Genomic DNA, 14,228 nt, shown 5'->3' on the forward strand with positions numbered 1-14,228 from the left:
TGTAAATCAGCATGCCTCCATTAAAATCAACTTGTCCCTTATAGGACAGCTATGGGGAAATGTACAAACCTCTGTATGTGGAACTATTTCACATCAGCTCTCAATATGGGCAACGGGGGGGTGGGGGGGAGGGAGTGAATGTATTTATTTATTTTAATTACTTGCTCTATTGTCCTGGCCTTTTCTGGTAATTTTATTTTTAAAAATCAAACTATCCAGCTGTAACCCACAGCTAACACTGATACTAGCACAAACCCACAAATGGTTTTGAACAGGCTAAATCCAAACCCCATCCTCAACAGAACACTTACATTTAAGTTTTGAGCCCATATGGTTGCAGAGAAGAGCTAGAAAATATGAACCTACAGTGCTCCAACCCCAGAAGGTAAATAAAAATACCTATTTTTAAAATTCTCATGTTTTTTAAGCTAGTCTCATGATTTTGGGGGACCTGCCTCCTGATTTTTGAATAGTTGTAGTTGGCAACACTGATACAGCAAATCTTTATGTAGCCTCAGGTGACTCAGCATAGGGGACCTGCATTCCTATTAAAGATTTTACAATCTGCCACCCTGTTAATGATTTTCTCTTGTACTTACTGTGAAGATTTGAGTTGTTTGTTTAATGGTGCAATACACCTGCAGTTTATTTATAACACCATTTCATATATTTTACACCTTTTTAAATAGTTTGCATTACAGCAAAACACAGTGGAAAGGATGACAGCACTCAAAATTGGCATAACAGCCATTTGTTACATTTGTTTAGTGAATGTCCTTATGCTCTCTCTGTTTGCCAAGCTTCGATATTTCCTTACCTGTGAAAGCTACTAGCAGGGCCGACGAGATGGGGGGGAAGTTGGTACAAATTACCGGGGCCCGGCGGTCCGGAAGGGAGCCCGGGGCCCAGCTCTCCCCCCCACCTCGTCGGCCCTCTTTAGCCAGTCCGCCCTTGCTGGGGGGCTCGAAAAAAAATTTTCATGGGGGCCGAACCCGCTCTCGGCGGCCCTGGCTACTAGACTGATGGCACTGGAACTCAGCATCTTCTGTTTTAACTACACAACAGGTAAGTGCAGAGGACAGCTGGGCACCATTCCTCACACTGCCCCGTCCCTCCGCCCACCAGCAGTATACATCAAACCCACGTAGGAGCGATCAGTGTTCGAGAGGATAGTCCAGCTTCCAAATCTCTGTGTGGTGGGGGCAGAGCAAGCCTTTGGGGCTTGCAAAGTTCACTGTGAATCTCACCTTTCATTTTTAACCTTTTGTTAGGGTGACCAGACAGAAAGTGTGAAAAATCAGGACAGAGGTGGGGGGTAATAGGAGCCTATATAAGAAAAAGACCCAGAAATCAGGACTGTCCCTATAAAATCAGGACATCTGGTCACCCTACCTTTTGTGTACTGGAGCCTCCCTTCAAAATGTAAAACTGATTTCAGTTTAAGAGTTTTGTGGTGGGAATACACAATGTTAATTAGGAAAAGTTCCAAACTCCCCTTTTTAGGACCTGCCCAGAGGCTCACAGGCCCATGGTTTTTCAGCACCCATGAGCATTTCTTACCTGAATAGAATCTTGTGGGGTATACCATCGGCACTAAACTCACAGCAAATGTCCTCCCGGCCACCAGCTGTCCTCCTCCAAATTGTTAGTGTGGCCTCCAGGAGCCAGGGTGAAGAGATTGCCAGCCAGCAGCCGCCTATGACTGAGCAGTGGGCAGAGTAAGAGGTACCCACTCTTCTCTTCAACAATGGCAGAGGCAGCAGCAGTCCTCAGAAAACAGAGTAGGAAAGTATATAGAGGTCAGAGGAAGAGAGGGAGCTCACCACTTGTCTCATCCTTGGCAGCAACATCTTCCCAAGGGGAGCAGGGAATTAGAGAGAGGGGGGAAATCCAATGAGTCAGGGAAAGAAAGGACCATGGAGTGGGGATGTGGAGGACTTGATAAGCGAGAGAGTAATAAGAAAAAGGTGGCTATGCCAAGAGGAGAAAGAACGAAGGATAAACAATGGAATACAGAAGGGATAAGAGGACAAAGAGAACAGAAGAAGGGCTCTAAGTGGGAATATACAATGTAATATGAGAGAGGAAGTAGGGTAGACAGCATAAGAATAAGACCAATGGGATAGAGAAAAAATAGGAGGAAGTGTGACCCTACAGTCACAGAGCAGTGAAGAAAGTGAGAAAGGAAGGGGAGCAGAAGAAAACAGTAAGATGGAAGTACATGAATCAAAGATGGGAGGGGAGAAAAAATGGAAGATGACAAAATAGCCATACGCAGCTTTCTAAGTAGGTGATCAGTGCTGGATTAGCAGGCTTAGCACCAGCCGGGATCAAATATTTTAAAGCAACCCTCAAAAGTTCACATCATCAAGCTGTTTAAAATAAAAGATATCTACACATACATGATTTCTATCAAATTCTGCTGCTTTCCTCTCTCCGGTACGCACCTCTCTTCCCCAGCAAACATTCATCTTCCTTCACACACTGCTATGAAATTCCGTCTCCTCTCCCCTCAAAAGTCCATCTACCCTCCCACCCCACACTTTCCTCTAAATAAATAAATAAATCCATCTGCTTCCACTCTGAGATTGTCTCAGCTCTCCCTTTTACCTAAGGGAAAAACATCAATTAAAAAGTGTAAACAAAATAACTTGTTACAAATTATGTTCAGTTAGGAAAGATTGTTTGTTTAAATATTTATTCCTGAAAAATGTTTGACTGTAAAGATGATCACAAACTGTGTGTGAGCTTTATTTTTATTCTATGAGTCTGTTGCAGTAAGTGGTTGCAACTCTGTTGCAAGCAAAGGGGATGCTTATACTAACAGTGAATGCAGTCCTCTGTTCATTCTCTGAAAATGCTGCATCTTCCATTTAGACATATTTGGAGTGAAAAGGCTTGATGTTATTTCTTTGCCTTGAACTGCTAGCACAAAACAGAGTATTACTTGGCACTAGACATGCAACATCTGCCAAATTGATCACCTAGGAGAATCTCATTTCCTGAGTCATTTAAAAGGAAATTCTTTATCACCACAAGTGGAATAGAGGGATTTCCCAGGTTTAAAATTGTCTGTCATCAAAAAGATTTACTGCTCATTGATATATTATAACTTTGCACTAGAAGATGTGACCACTGGCTTAAGAGGATGTCTCTGAAGATGAGCAATGATCCTATCTTCCAAAATAGTAGTTGTTGATTGCATTATGCATAAACATATTGTACAGTAAAGCATACACTCATTTATCTACCTAGCATTTATGACTCATCACTGTAGTGTTTGAGCCCCAAATATGGATCAAAGCCCTATACTTCAGCTACAGATCATAAAGGTGGAATTCTTGTGGTGAAAGGATGATGAAGATTGAGGCAGAAAGGTTGAATATATATTATAGCATTACAGTCAAGCCTCAGACAGTTAACTTTGATTCTCTCCAGCTCAAGTTTTATCACTAGATAGAGGCAGGGCTGTCCCTAGCCATTTTGGTGCCCTATGCAGCCACCGCGTGGGGGGGCTGTGTGGGGCCCCAGGCCTCTGGTCCCAACCAGCTCCACTCTGCTCCCCTGGCTCCCAGCCTTGGGGGGCAGCGGGGAACTGTCCCCCGGCACTCGCCAACGGCACGGCTGGGAGCCAGGCAAGTGAAGCAGGCTGGGTCTGGGTCGCTCCAGGTAAAAGGGAAAATGGTGTGCAGAAAGAAGGAAATTGAACAATACCGGACAATGTAATGCATGTTATATACAGTAGTTGTGTCCAATTTTGTTTCTAATATGAGAACATACAGTAAAATACTTGCTATTCCTTTTTAAATAGTGCCTTGTGTAATATTTCAGGAGGAAACTTGAGCCCCAGTCCTCCTCTATACAGTATATTCACGATTAACCAAATAGCATGGAGGACACGCATTTTATTTGGATAATCAAAAGGGAAGAAAAGTTCAGCAGTGGAGCAGCCTCCCCCAAGGCCAGGAGCTCGTCATCCTTCTCCTCACAGCCCTGGCCAGCAGGGTTTCTGTTCTGCCCTTCTCACTCACTCCTGAGACAGCAGGGCTGCAGAGGGCTCCCTGCACTGCCATAGGGCCAGTGACACCCTATCCCTGCCGACACATGGCATAGGGCAGAGCAGAGACCCCTTGGCCAGGACTCTACTCCAGAAAGGACTGGAGCCTTCTCTGCACCTTGCATCTGCAAGGATCAAGTGTCAATGGTTCTGCTGCTGGGAGCCTTCTGTAGCTCTAGTGTCATGGCCCTGCTCACTCCCATGACAGCAGGGTTATAGAGGACTCCCTGCACTGCCACAGGAGCCATTCAGAAGCAGGGTGGCCTCCTCCACAGCTGGGGGTCATCCTCCTTGCAGTCATGTCTAAGGGTTTCTACTCTATCATCTGAACCTCCATATTATCCAAGCCCTTCCTTGTCCCCCAGCATGAGATACATGGGGGACAGGAAAAGGATTCAGATATGTGGAGGTTCAGATAATAGGGTTTTGGATAAACGCAAGTATACTGTACTGTCCACGCAACCATGTTCATAGGGAAATGCCCTGTGCAATTTCAGCTGGATAGTGGGGCCTTCTGCAATGCGACTCCTTGGGATGAATTAGATAAGTAAGACATATTAAAGAGCAGGCGCAATCTAATACATGAGTGCACAATACAGCCCATAGGAGAATGTGACCTTTTAGTAACTAACCCAAAAAATTACAGACTATACAACTCAGGTTTGTGGTGGTGGATGGTAAGACCCCTCTTGAGAATATAGTCATACAAGCCATAAATCTGATCAGGATGGAATATCAGAACTGTACAGCTGCAGTACAAGAAACAAAAGGGGAAGTCTCATGGACAATGAAACATCATACGGGAATGTTTTCAAAGGAGACAGGTGCCTCAAAGGAAAGCTGTGACTGGAAATAGACCCAACAGTGGAACCTGTGTTCTTACCATGAAGGTAAATTCCAGTGCCACTACCTAACCCAGTATGCAAGGAGCTTGAAAGTCAGCAGAACAGGGGTATCATAGTATCTATAGAGGCCAGTATAGCCTGGATAAGCAGCATGGTGGTGGTAAAGAAGCAATCAGGTAAATTACACATCTGCGTAACCTCAAAGCCCTTGACCACCAGAGATGGCTATGAAGCCCATACAACCATGGGGAAAGGTGGAAGTGGACTTATTGACCTACAAGGAAAAAAACAATACTGTACTTGATTACAGTGGACTACTATTCAAATTTTTGGAATGTCTATGCCTGCCTTATACCAGAACTGAGTCAGAGATAAGGAAATTGAAGGCCCACTTTCCAAGACAGCGGATGCCACATGCTGTATTCACTTATAATGAACCCCAATTTCTCTCAGAAGAATTCAGGGAATTTGCACAAATGCGAGTTTGACCACCACACATCCTCCCTGGCACAAGGGTGCCAAAACAGTCTGCCACAGGCACTGATGGGACAATGGACCAAAACACTGCTATCAATGAAAGACTACCTGTTGCAGGCTAAGGATGGAGACACTAAGAGGAGATGGTTGCCAATCAGAGAAAACAGGCACTAGAGTATGACAGTTCAGCCAAGAATCCTGTGAGGATCCAGCTTTTAGAGAGTCACCAGAAGGAGTGGAATAAAGGAGTTGTGATGGATGCATTGGCACCTAGGTCACACAAGGTGACTGTGCAAGAGGAAATAAAGGATCCAAAGGAACAGTAGTCATTTATGAGCCCACAGACAAACACCCAGAGAAACTACTGAGAGGATCAGAATGGGGAGAGAAAGAGAGAGAAACATCCAGAGGCCAACTCAACAGTGGGGGAGGAGACTCCACAGAGAGATGGTTTGCTAGACTTGGAAACAGAGATACATCACTCCTGGTCTGGTTGCCTGCTCTCAAAGGCTACACAACCAGCCGAGTTTGTGGTAAAGAAGTGACACCAACTCAGCTGTGCGCTAGCAACCTCTGATCTAAGTAATATAGGGTGGGAGTCTGGATGTCAATTATTTGTTTTTAATATTTATATTTAAATGTTTGTAAAATACGGAAGATGTATCATGATCATGGAACTGGAGTCAGAGAGCCCATGTTCCCTGGAAAAATTATTGACAGTGCTCCATGGAAGCGGGCTGGAAACAACTCAGCCACCTGGACAGAGCAGTCTAAAGGGTTTAATAAAGTTCCATTTGTTCAACTTGCAGTGCTTTCAGCATCTCTTTGGAAATGAAACCTGTCTGGAACATGCTGCACTCTGTGGATCACCACCATGTTAGCAACCTCAAGGTTTAATTTTAGTGCAATTTAGAGCAGTGTTGAGATTACTCTAAATTATGGCCCAGGATTGGAGGAAGATGGGAAGGCAGAAAGCAACCCAGCCCTCAGATGTACCAAATATTGGTTCTGTGCATATGAGCATTCAGACCATGTGTCTCCACTGTCAGACATAGAACTAGGGCAGGACAACATTAAAGTCAAATGGCTTTCATGGTAATCACTGGTATATCCATTTCTCCCTCGGCAAACCCCAGATGATATCTACAAAGAACCCCAAGGGAACTATATTTCTCTACATAGAAAGTGAGTGACTCAAGCAAAGGTGGGAGTATGCAAAAGTGACAACCACCTCTAGCCACTGTCATTCTTCTACCAAACTCCTGTGTTTTGTTTGTTGCTGTTCCTTTGTGCATTTATTTTATGTGGGTTTGCCAGAAACATTTTATATACATCTTATTAATCTTCAGACTTGTTTGTAGCTTGCTGCATGCTAACAAATATAAATAAAACATTCCTGTTTCAGTTTATGGCTTTTATCCAAGGAAAATAGACTTGTATCATTATTAAATTGACTCCTGTGGGCTTAATTTTGCCTTTAAAGCACAGTTCTGCATTAGGGGAAGTGCAGAACAGCCCTGCAACAAAGAGGGTATCAGGAGGAATTTTGCCTCATAATGCCTCCCCGCAGCACATAGGGGGGGAACACACCTATTGCTACACCCTTTAGGAGGTGCAACATGCTCCCCTTTCCTATACACACCAGTATAATGGCCTGGCACAGTGTGGCCCTATGCAATTCATCTCACTTTAGCGGACTTCGTCCCAATCCTGCAAAGGAATCTTCACACACAAACTCTTACATATCAGAGGGGTAGCCGTGTTAGTCTGGATCTGTAAAAAGCAAGAGAGAGTCCTGTGGCATCTTTAAGACTAACAGATGTATTGGAGCATAAGCTTTCATGGGTGAAAGCTTATGCTCCACGAAAGCTTATGCTCCAATACATCTGTTACTCTTAAAGGTGCCACAGGACTCTCTCTTGCTTAAACTCTTACATGTGCATGGAGTACCAATGACTACAGTGCAACTCAGTCACTTCAAATCACTTGCTGTTTTGACCCAAGTTCTGTTTGGCTATGAACTTATCTTCAGCAGCTCTAGATAACAGATGTTGGAAACCATTGCAATTAGTCATTGCTTTGCAGTTGTGTAAAAGAAGCAACACATTTCTTTTCTACTTTGGAACTTGTGCTATAAATTATATGAAGATATAGTACCTCAATGACTGTAGAAGGCATTTATGATGGAAAGTGCTGTAGCCATACCAGGTATCACTGAGAAGCGTGGAGAATGGTTTGCAAATTCAGAGAATGAAAGATTAAGAAAAGGCTTTTATGCCCCTGGCCGCCTCCAACTCAAATTGGTATATGCTGATCGCTATTGTCACTCTAACCCACAATAAATGAATCAAAATCTAAGTAATCTGTATACAGATAAGCAAGGGGCGATTACAAAACATCAATTTTGTATATTAGGGACTTGATTATCACTAGTTAATGGAGTTATACTAGTGCTTAACTGCAATGGAATTACTCACAAATTGCACTAATGCAAGACTACACATGAGTCTTATACACTAGTTTAAGACTATATAATAGGGAACTAGAATACAGGAACACCTGGTATCTAGTAACAGTCCAATGCGGTTTGGATACTGGAACTGCAGGGTACTTAATCACTGTAAGGTATGAAACCCAACTGTCATTCTCTAGTAATTCCCAAAGGTAGGTGTAAAGAGTTGCAAGGTCAGACTAAGGAGAAGGGCCTGTCCAGCTCTTTTGTCATAGGGCACTGTGGGCTGAGGAAGACGAGGAGGAGTGTAGATAAGGGGAAGAAAAAGGGGGAATTCTTGGCATGCCAAGAGAAGGTCCTTGAACCCTTGGGAGACAAAACGTAACCTGGTATGCATGTGTGGGACTCCCACTTATTTCAGTGAGAGCTGCACGCACATTTCTCAGGGAAGATTTTGGCTTCACAATTGTGAATATTTTGAAAGGAACTCTGACTACTTTTGAAGTTTACCCCCTTGACATCAGAAATATGGAAATAATACAGTGACTGCTTTGGCAGAATAGAAACAATAAATTACATGCGGATAAATTGTTATTGTATCAGCATGTTCCTCTCGCTGTTAAGAGGAAATACGAATTAGCAAACTGATCATGAATTCACATGACAAATAGAAGCAGAGTAGGTTGCAGTCACCAAAAAGTGTCAGATTGATGACACAAAAATTTGAAAGGCATCCACACTAACATGAAGAAAAGCAAGTTTATGATGTGGCTCCTGAATGGTAATGTACCATGAAACTTCATTCAAATCCTCCCAAAAACCATAAGAGGCTTATGCATGAGCGAGAAAAAGGGACTAGCATGCCAAAAAGTTCTATGCATGAAGGAAATATCAGCACATAATGTCAGTTATACTGAGAAAATGAATCCATAAGAAACAAATGACATATCCAGGTACTCTATAAGAGCAGCTAACAGAAGCTTATATCACGCTAATCCCCTGGTTTACGGACAAACTCATTAAAAACATTCCTAGTATTCTTTCGCCTTTCCCTTGGGAGTTTCAAAATGAAGTTTTACATTAAAAATAGAAAGAAGCATCTGGATACAGCAGAGAATCAGATAAAAAAAATGTATGTGAAGCAAATCAATGTAAGTAGATTAATGTCAGGGTGATGCATCTAAATAAGCAGGAATAGGTCTTTCTGGGAGACTCAAACAACGGATAATATAATAGAACCTTTGGCGTTTTCAAATGCAGCTCATGCTGGTAGCAACCAAAAGTTATCTTCTGGCACTTGGTTAGGGGCTATGTGAAAGAATCGATAGCCTCGTTTCAATTCCCAGTGCACAAGTATTCACACCACAGTAGGTAATGTTGTGGGCAGTCTTAGCTGAAAGGTTAAGGTTTTAATGGGCAAAGACATTAAAAATGATTCTATTCTAGGTATTCCCTCCAGAACAGGACACAATGGTGGGCTGTGACAGAAGTGGGAATTTTCTGTAATATTTTTATGAATGATATGCAAGACAGTGACTTACTTAACTTGTTATTGCTACCTGATAGGTGCAGAAAGGTTAAAATGCTGCTCTTGGGGCACAGCAGGAGACATGAGGAGTTTGTGCAACATAACTGAGGTAACATGAATGGGTCATAAAAGCCTGCCTAGAACCTGCCTTTATATCAACCAAGGATCTGGAAAGACAATGTGAACCCCAGTGACTTAACAACTGACACCTAACAGGGAACTCCAACAGGAAGAACCATGAACTCATCCTGGCTTTGGAGGAGGTAGACAATGGACAGAGGTAACAGAAGGCAAAGCTAAGAACTGGGCCCACAGAGAGAGAACAGCTCTCACCTGGGACTGACAGAAAAAGAGAGATCCAAGATGGATTCTACAGCAGCTTGGCTGGATGGAGCCCCATGCCAAGGGCTGAAGACCCATCACTGGCAGGCTCCCTGAAACCTGCTCACGGCCCTCTGGGTTGAGAGCCAGTGGTTTAGATAATACTTAGTCCTGCCCCAGTGCAGGGGACTGGACTAAATGATGTATCAGTCCTACATTTCAATGATTTCTATTATATGATTTCTATGGCAACAGCTAGCAGTTCATTTTTGTTTTAACCTTGTGTAATGAAGCCAAAATAAATAATTTATTTACAATTCTAATTAAATCATTAATTAACTGACATTGGTCTCCTTTAACATGAGATACAATTAATTTTTTGGCAGCTACCACAAAATTGTACAGGTAGACTTTACAAATGCAAATAGCTGCAATAATCAGAATTAGTGTCTGAATTTGCACCTATAAAATGTAACCTAATGGAGTAGTAGGTACAGATGTGCACACAGTTGTTAGAAATTTTAGTGGCGGTGCGTGTTTGTATACACCTGCAATGAACACACGAATATACCCCCAAAAGTGTGCATGAATAACTGTAGAGTGGATAGAACTCTGGCTGATAATTTGGCCCTTGATAGAATAGCACAGACACAATAATACACAAGCAATTTATTTTCAGCCCACTCTCTCTAAACTTGCAGGAAAAACTATATATTAGTTGGCTCTATAGCTTCTAAAACTGATAGAATACGATCATGTCAAATGAATTTCATGCAGGGTATACTACTGCAGCTCTAAATCAAAGCGACACCTCATATGATGATTATTTCACCTTGAAATACTATGTCTAAGTTCATGTTATGTTCAATAAGCCCCCTGCCTGAAAGATTATTTGCAATATGTATGATGTAATCTTTTTCCAGTCTGGGTAAAAATTTCAGTCCTGTGAGTTTGACCTCTAAGTTTCTGACTGAGACCCCAAGTGGCCTTTGTGTCATACACATTTATGCATGATGGTCTAGAAGATGTAAAAAGAACTAACAGCTATATTCCTACAGGACAGTTTATGCTCAAGGGATCTTTAATTCTTTGTAAGGCTATTCACTCAATGAATCCAAACCCCCTAGAGGTGATTAATCACTAGTAGCAGTGAATAAGGTCATTCCAGATGTATTTTATGAATTTTAAACAATCAAATTTTATTTATTTTATTAATCATAAATTTCAGTCATCTAGAATTGCCCAATTAGAATGGCATCTGTTCACACAGATTTTCTTGGAAGATTTTATTTGCCTGAATAGAATCATAGCGCTGCAGTCCTCTGCCCCCTTCTGCAAAGGGCCAACATAGGTATGTGAAGGTGGGGGAAGGGGGGAGAGGAGGAGACAGGAGGGAGGTGGGATTTGCACCCTTTCTGTAATTTTAAACCATTACATACAGGAGTTGGAAAATAAATATGCAACTTATGTGCCAGTTTTTTGCCATACAACAGACATGCATTTTGAATATCTGAGCCAAAAAAAAAATCTCATTTAACTTGGCTATTTCAATTATTTAGCCCTATTCCAACTTGAGTACCACACCCTTTATGTGGCTGATCTTTCTTTTCCCTAATTTAGGGACCAATCCTGTAAGGTGTTAAGTGTTCTCAACTGCCATTGGGCCTGATTTTCAGAAGTGCTAAATACCCACAACTCCACCTGAAGTTAATGAGTGCAGTGAGTACTCAGCCCCTTTGAAAATCAGGCGCTCGGTCTTTATTGGAGCTTGCAGGCACTTGGGACTGGTCTACACTTAAAAAGATACAGCAGCACAGCTGTGCCACTGTAGCGCTTTCAGTGTAGACACCAGTGAGAGGGCATCTTGAGCTGGGGAGGGGGCTTGGAGTCCACCCAAAAGGGGACAGTTGGAAAAGGCTGTTAGAGAGGACGGAAGGAAAGAGAAGAATCATGATGCTGAACTAGAGGATGAACCCAGCTGGGGTGGGAGGCGAGATGATAAAACAAAAGAATAGGACATAAAAACAAGGGACTGAGAAGTGAAGAGGAAGAAAAAAGGGAAACAGGAAAGATTTCAGGTCAAGAAAAGCAGAAAAAAATAGATCTGGGTATGTGAGCAGAGGCTATTAAGAGAAGGGAAGTAGAGAGAAAAGGAGAGAATGAATCAAGGGGGAAAAACTGGAAGGAAATATAACGGGCAAAAAAGGGACATGATCAAAAAGTTGTGTTAGATGAAAAAAAGAGCCTAAAAACAGTAAACAGGAAGCCCACCTACAAAGAATCTAAAGTATATGAACAGAGAGTATGACTCTGTGAACATCTATTGGAGAAATACATTTCAAAAGTGTCTAATGGACAAGTGAGGGCCCACTAGGTGAAAAAACCCCATTTGTGTATAAAATCTGTACAAAGAGGTACAGCCACAGGAACATCGAATCTGAAGCCAGGACTATGCTAACAGTTATGTCGGCAAAAAGTTGTGTCGCTCAGCGGGGGTGAATATTCCACCCCCCTGAGCGACACAAGATACTCTGGCATAAGTGATAGTGTGCACAGTGCTAAGTCGGCGGGATAACTTCTCCCACTGACATAGCTACCACTGCTAATTGGGGGTGGTTTAATTATGCCAACGGGAGAGAGCGCTCCCATTGGCATTGAGCGACTACACGAGAGACCTTACAGCAGCGCAGCTGCATCGGTACAGCGATGCCACTGTAAGCTCTCTAGTGTAGACATAGCCTAAGGAGAACTTCAAGATGAAGGAAAGCAATGAATAGCACTGCAAGAGTGGAGCTGGACTTATAGCCAAGGAGAAGAAAAGTTGATTCTTCTCTGAAGTGACAAGGTATATTGTTGGGTAATGTCTTTTGTTCTTGTTTATCATGTGTTTGATATTAAATTGCACAGAGTAAGGAGTAGCAAGTTCAAGTTCACAAAGGTTAGTATGTTGGTATTATTGTAAATAGTCTTGGGAAATGTTCTCTATTACTTATCCTTCTGATACAATGTTTGGGTTTCCCCTTATAGAGTTCTAAAAATGTTAAGCTAACCCCTTTGTCTTTGTTTGCCTCCACCTCTACTTACAGTTAGCATAGCCTAGCCTGGTCAGGTCACTGCATCAGCACCATGCAAGTCAGGTCCTTTCATTAGGAGCTTAGACCTGGTATACACTTAAGTTAAACTAGTATCACTATGTTGCTTAGGGCTCTGATTTTTTACTGACATAGCTATGAGCCCTATTGTGGATGTAATTACACCACTGTAACTATGGTTATACCAGTATAGCTACACTGGCAAAGCCCTCTTAGTGAAGACAAGGCCCTAAATTTTTGCACTTGTAAAATATACATTATGAAACATGTTTTCTATTTGCTTAGAAAAATAGTGAGGATTTATTTTACTCTATTCTAAAACAGTTTTGTTAATTAAAACACTTCTCTGAGGTTTGATTTTGGCATTCTGGATTCAGCCACAGAGTGTGCTGGCATTCAGGGGCTGCAGCTAGGGATCTCCAGTGATTTGTGATCCCGGAAATCTCCTGACAATCTCCATTTTCACACAGATCAATTTGAAGAACCCTAGACTAATTTCCAGTTGTGGGGGTTAGTGCTACAGCTGTAAAACTACTGCCGACTTCCACCCAGCTGACTATACACAGCTGACCCAGTTTTCTCTGCTGAGCAGTGTGTCCTCCTCTGGCCCTAACTGGCAGCTTAATAGCCTGAGAGGGAGCTTGGTCTATTAGACTCAGGCCTTTTCTCCACTGGGGGCTTTATCTTCCTGTAGCCATGCTGCACCAGTGTAAACCGTGAGTTGTGGTGGTGCAGCTTCCCCCCGTTTCCAAGTCTTGGTTTACACTGGGGAGCATGCCATCTCTACACTAGGGATTTGCACCGGTACATCTACATTAATCAAGAAGCCAGTGTGCACAAAGTTTAAGTTCAGAGCAAGAAACTCCACGCGGTAATTATGATTACACATTGACAGTCTCTATGGCTTCAGCCAAGTCACATACTTTCTTGGTTTCACCATTTATAAGATGGAGATATTTACCAACCTCACAGAAGTATCGTGATTAAGGTTTGTAACATGCTAAAACATACATAAAATCTTTCAATGCACAAAGACCTAGCAGTTCCCATTCCCTTGTCTTATTTCCAGGGATTTAAAAAAAAAAAAATGTACTAACCGCCTACTAGGCAGAAAATGAAGCCTACTAAACACAGCCAAACAAACCTGCACACCTCACTGATACTATTTACAGGAGTAAAGCAATTGTGCTGGTTGTACGGGGTAATTAACTAACAGAGCACTGTCTGTTCCACCACTTCCACCCCAAAGCATCTTAGCTGCGGAGAGTGTTTGGAGTAGCGGTGCTTCTTTACTACTTGAATCCCCAACCTTCTGGCAGCTTCCCCAAGCAGCATAATTTCAACTGATCTGATGATGCTTGTCATATTGACTCTTTCCTGCAGGGTTCTGAATTGTGGCAGTAGTCACGGAGGAGACGCTAGTCAGTATTTCATTCCGCTGCAACTTGGGAGCAGC

General features: G+C 42.5%; 1 protein-coding gene and 1 long non-coding RNA gene across 7 annotated transcripts in view; one reads left to right on the plus strand and one right to left on the minus strand.

The window, feature by feature from the left end:
* LOC135974140 (uncharacterized) overlaps window positions 1-9,997 on the plus strand; it is a 28,255-nt gene extending 18,258 nt beyond the window's left edge. The window contains exon 2 of the long non-coding RNA XR_010591333.1: window positions 9,398-9,997. This is a non-coding gene — a long non-coding RNA (uncharacterized LOC135974140). The remainder of the gene's footprint in view (window positions 1-9,397) is intronic.
* The window catches only part of ZNF385B (zinc finger protein 385B), a 296,303-nt gene that overhangs the window by 165,845 nt on the left and 116,230 nt on the right, over window positions 1-14,228 (minus strand). The window lies entirely within an intron of this gene.

The sequence above is a fragment of the Chrysemys picta genome, chromosome 11 (assembly GCF_011386835.1).
Source record: "Chrysemys picta bellii isolate R12L10 chromosome 11, ASM1138683v2, whole genome shotgun sequence".
In the NCBI taxonomy this organism is placed as follows: Eukaryota; Metazoa; Chordata; order Testudines; family Emydidae; genus Chrysemys; species Chrysemys picta.